Here is a 6,000-nt window from a genome sequence, read left to right as displayed (position 1 = left end):
GATTCAACTGTTTTATTAAAGTCCAGGGTTTATTTTACTTTCAGTTGCTCTATCCGAAAGTTTTAGGTGCTTTCAAGTTTTCGTTTACACATAAAATATTTATTTAAGCTGAATCAGTTTATTTATCAGTAAAATAAGTACATTTTGGTGAATATCTGCTAACAATTTGGTTATAGATGTTAGCTGGATTTAAACAGAATGACCAGACAGTGATGATTTCCTATTTGGTAAATCTCGCGTTAGTTGGGACAATCGGTCCTGTCTAGCGGAATGCCTAATTTGGCGCCCTGGTGGATGGCATCGACGGTTCCGCCGCCTTATCTGCAGTGTAATTATGCATCGGATAATGAATACAAATTACGCGCATGTCGAGCATTTGCATGCGGGCCATCCACCAGCGGCAGCAACATGGAAATTAAAATCGAAAATAAGGCAGGCAGGCGGAGTTCTGCTACCAGCTAATAAGTTGTTGGCAAGTTATGGCAGAGCGGCTCTTCGGATCGGACTGGGACTGGGAGTGGAGTTGCAGCTGGAGATGGAGCTGGAGAAGGGCCAGGTACTTCGACCGGAGTGAGGAACCCACGAGTTGGCAACCCAGTCGAAGCAAGAGCAATCACATGCATGCAACACTGGCTCTAGGGCGTAATTAGCAAATAATGCCGGGCACTCCGATGGGGGACACAAGCTGAGGGCGAGGGGATCCGCGGGGGGAGGGGAGCCCTTGTTCCTGCTTACTTTGTTAGAATCAACAACTTGCGCCCCAGCCGTCAGCTAAACAATGTATGCGTACATTCCACTGTCGATAAACAGCGAGAAAAATTCTAGAAAACGAAGCGGAAATACCATACAGCTTGTATCAATTCATGACTTTATTAAGGTTTAATTGTGTTATCATTATTATTATTTAGTTTCTACATTTCTACATATGTCATTAATCCCATCTCTATCGCTTTACTTTTACATCTTAAAACACATACGAGTATACACATTCGCAGAAAATACGTATTTATTAATTTTAAGGTAGGCAGCAAGCTGTGTATACAATAATAATGCATACAATTAATTCACCATATTAAGATGATTTTGTATAACGATAAGTAACATCCTGCACCTGCGGTGGGTATCTTTCGCCAGCATTTGGATAATACCCAATCCGTCGGCCTACAATCATAATTTATTCCCCACTAAAGAATTAGTGCATTTATAGACATAGACGCCATCAATAATGTGAAATTTTCTCTGCGTGCCGCTGATAGTCGACAAACCCATTGGCAGCTGTGTAATTTGTGGAGCTGCCCAGTCCATGTCCAGTTTGTCGCCAGGCCCGGCTAATGGCCACTTAATAACACCCATCCCGGGGCTCCTCTGAATCCCCCGAATCCCCGATTCCCCCGAATCCCCGAGTGCTTGAATGCCACCTGCATGCTGCGGGACTTGCGATGCGACCGACGATAAGCGGCCAAAATTGTCTGCGTCTGGCATTGATAAGCCAAATGACTTTGGCGTTAACGCACAGACGTACAGAAAATACCTCAAATCAGGGGGTTGGGCAGTCACACTCCGAATCAGGACACTGGACACCGAGCCAGTGGCAAGGACTCTCGGGCACGCAACTTTTGCAATTGTAATTCCGCAAAGTTTCTCCCAACGAAAGTGGTGGCGGGGCAAATGCATTTGCCAGATAGATTTTTGTTGTTAGATGCCATTTTTCGTTATAATCCAGCGACAGGCAACAGACAAAGGGGCAGCTTTCACTGCTTTCCCTGCTCTGCTGTCCTGCTGCTCCAACTTTCCCAGCTTTCCCAGCTTTCACTCGATGCGTGCGCCTTTGTGTTTTATTGCATGTCATTTCCGCAGCCGTTTCCTCCGGCCGCTGGAATACTTCTGATGATTGGTCTGCTCCTGTCTGGCAGGCATCCTGCCACTGCCACAGGCTCCGGATCCGAATGCAGTGCAGCCATTATGTTTATCCTGCCACACATTCCCCCATACTCCTCCACTTTCCGGACAGTTGTACACTTGTACATCAGATATGGCAGAATTTATATTCGCATTTCCGACGCTCATTTTTATCATGACCGAAAACCGGGGGCACACACTCCGCCGGCAAATTGTAAATGTGCAGCTGCCGGACTTATTTTCCCGGGGAGTCCGCTTTCGAGTGTTTGGGTGCACAAACAGCCCAGGGTCGAGTGGGGCGGCTTTTATTGGGGCCGCGACTGCACGGGACAATCTGCTGCTGGCATTTGGCTGCGCTTTTCAAGCGATTGTTTTTCGCATTTTCAACGCCATTTATTGCAAAATCGTACTTAAAGCGAGAAAAAGAAGTTGAGCAGGCCAAGATTTATAAATAATTCAAAAAATTTTAATTTTAAATGACGTATAAAATCATTTCGGAAATCATTTAGCCACAATAGAAAATTAATAAACAAAAATATTTGAAATCTAATAAGGGACATGCATTTTTGAAATACCTAAGCATACTAAATTGATCAATTTCTTTTAAGAAAAAAAATGCGACATGTGGCATTACAAAAACCCAATTTAAATGTTGTAGTCATCCGTATACGACTGTAATTACTCCATATCGATTAGTTTAAAATGTAATTGGCAGTGGAATTTATGGTGTCTGAGGCAATACGAAAATACCTCACTAATAACCAACGTCAGGATCGCACAATTCGGTTATGAAAATGTTATTAACTCCTGCAGAGTGGAGCACAAAAAATGTGTAATTTATGTGGCCAGCGCAGGAGCTTATTATTGCAGTCATTTCGGGCATTTGGACCAATCCCCCGGCGAACCACCCACTATCGACTGGAACGGGACTAATGGGGCAGCTTTCAGCAATTGTTTACTGGCCCATTAATTAATACAAATATAAATTGGCAATATGAGTGCGTGCTGCTCACTCTGCGCTCAAACAGCAGCGCCAGCAAAAACAATGAATCAAGTAGGCCCGGATCCGGTCCGGCGAAGTCCGTCCGGAGTCCACGGGTTTGGTCGAGCCAGGCGCATAAATAACCACGAAATGGCCGAGCAAAAACAGAAATGAAAAAATATGTGTATACCATATATACACACATATATATTTATGCCCTCCGCCTAGAACGTTTAATTAATTTTTAGCGTGTTCCGCAGTCCCCCGTAAGCCAGCAAAAAAGAAACAATTATTAATATTCGCCAGGCCCGCAGCCCCACTCCCCCTGCTCAGCCCCCTGCACCACCACCCCCTTTTCCAGGCACGTTCGCACCCCCCGTTCGGAACCGTTAAAAGGGATACATCATCATAACTAATAATAATCATATGCCGGACGCAGTCGCTCCCCTGGACTTAAAGAGACACCGGAAGTCGAAGTGGGAGAAAGTGGGAGTAAGTGCGCACGGCTCGAATTAAATAAAGCATTATTGATGGGGACACATGTCCTGGTCCTCCTTTCCGGGCAACTGTAACCGTCTGGTGTTTATCGCCCCGAAGATCAGCAGTTAGTAAGTCCAACAAGTCAGCCACAAAGAGGCAGCTTGCAGCCAGTACAGTGGGGCGATTATGTGGAGTCTAAGCAAGTTATATATAGCTACTTCATAGAAAACATGTAAATATGTGAAGATTTCTCAAATCATATTATAAAAAGACCTAAAGGTCTTATGTTAAATCCATTTAGATTCACAAGAAAGACGAATATGGTTTTGTGATCAACCTACTTCTTATAACTATAAAATACCTTGCCAATTACTCTCTTCAGATTGTTTAAAAACAAGGTTAAGGAAAGTAGCTTTAATGCAGATCAGAGTGGTTCCAAGTTGGTCGGATATTTTGTAACATTTGTTTGACTTTGTCCTAACCCACTGTAGAACAACTTTCGTGCGTGGCATGGCAATTTGATTTTCGCCCGTATCATTAGCCAAACTGACTTGGTCTTTGTCTAATGTGCGAATCTAATTAAAGCTGCACTGGGCAGAAACTTGGACCCCACATGCGACTCGATGAAAGTGGGAGGCTTGAGTAAGTCGGTTGTAGCCACTGTCCCCACAATAAATACCACAAATAATCATAAAACTAATGCAGCAGACGTTTCCTCGGGAACTGCTTGCCGAAAACCAGACCAGCTCTCTGACTGGGTTCTGTTTGCTACTTTGTTGCGTATTTATTATAGTTATTTTTTCCCCTCCTTACAGCCAGGATTTCATTCGGTCTCGGTCTGGCCACAGCATTTGTATCTGTTTCGCTTTCGGCTGTGGCTTTTGGTCGGTTTCGCCTGGGTTAGCCTCATATTTCATTACGAATTTATGATCGGCGGGTCTGGTATGTGTTTATTGGCCAAGCTTGAGGTGGCTTCAGAAATGCTTACCAGATTTAAATTGAGGGGTTAAAAATTTCTTTAAGTTCAGAAGTACATGAACCTAAACCATCTAACTTCCATGTTTCGGTGTTTAACTCCTTAAAGCTGTCACAAGAATCACAAACATATGTTTGCTCCATCGATAACGAACGATTCGAAGGCATTTGCGATGGAGAAAAGACAAAAAGAATTTCGCAAGTGGAGCTTTTAATTAAGTCGGGACTTGCGCTTCCGTTTCACTGCCTCTGCGGCCTAAGTAGCTCGGCACAACAATCTAAATAATTAAAATATGCAAATGCCGCCTAATCCTGCCCGGCGACACGTACACGCAGACACAACAGTCCGTGGCGAAATGGAACAGGATGGGGTTCCCGGAATAGGAGCAATCCGTGGAGTGGACATGGGGACCGTCAGACAAGCAGCGATTTACTTAAATTATTCATGGCAATGCAGCTCGGTCCGAGGGGATGGAGCTCGGCCCACTATAGCAGGTAGTAAATTAAATAAATGACTGCCGAATCGGCGGCGTAAAAGTTTCAACAACACTTTGCAGCAATTAATGCCCTCGACTCGACTCTCGGATGTGAGCTAGGTTTTATTTCCTAGCCACCGAGTTCCCCCAACCAGACATTTTCCATTTTCCACTCGTCTGGCGGCAGCTGATCCGCTCGCTAAAATATTCAATTATCGAAGTGTTGCATAGGCTCTGGCAACTTTTATGCCTTTCATCGTTTTGCCTAATTGTAAAAGTTTTATGTGCAGCGCGTTTTAAAGCCGGGAATTTTATTCGCGTTTTACAACTTTTTCGGTGGTGTTTTTGCTGGCTCGGAATGCTTGTTTTCGTTTGTTGTTGAAAGAGAGAAAACATAATTTTTAATTTCGTTCCCCGCAGCGTTTTTATTGGTTTTTAATTTCGCTGCTGCAGACAGGGTCCGCGCTTGTCCTTTTCCGGCGAATGTAAACAGCGTCCTTAGAAGCTCCCGCCGAAGAGGACGAAGAAATGGGTTCCGATTCCCCAGATTCTCCTGTGGCCCATTGGGCTGTCATAAAGCGTTAGCGTTGCTTTGTGTGCTGCCTCGTCAACGATATCATCATCATTCCCATCATCATTCTCATCATCATCCTGGTGGAAAGGGGAGGGAGTCCTTTTCGCTGCGTGCAAATATGCTTTGTCTATAGCGCTGGTTTTAATTTTTTTTTTTTGCTCCTTCTGCTTCGTGTTTCCTGTTCCTTTGACTGTTGTTGTTACTTTTTCATTACTTTGGCTTAAAATTGATATGAAACTTTTTGCCTGGGAAGGACGCCTTGCCATCAATACGCTTCATGTTTGTTTTGCCGCACACATGCAGGCCCCCAGGATCCTTCTATCTGTTTCTCAGTCTGTGTGTGAGTGTGTGTGTGTGTGTCTGTCTGATTGTCTTCCTGAGTGTGTATCTGTGTCTGGCCATGCGATTGTGGCCAGTAGCCAGTTGTTTGGTCGCCGTCCCTGCTTTCATGGGTTTTTAATTACGACAAGAATAACAATATCATGTGGTCCCTGTTAACCGATTTTGTCCAGGTCTTTAAACTTCTCAAACAGAGTCCAATAAATTCCGCATTCCGCTCTCCGAGCGGGAATATGTATATGTAAATAAAATCAAATCCCCTGGGCTGCCGAGCA

Source organism: Drosophila ficusphila, unplaced genomic scaffold, assembly GCF_018152265.1.
Source record: "Drosophila ficusphila isolate 14025-0441.05 unplaced genomic scaffold, ASM1815226v1 contig_414, whole genome shotgun sequence".
NCBI classification, from domain to species: Eukaryota; Metazoa; Arthropoda; class Insecta; order Diptera; family Drosophilidae; genus Drosophila; species Drosophila ficusphila.
The sequence above is the reverse complement of the archived record's forward strand: the minus strand, read 5'-3'. Positions refer to the sequence as shown.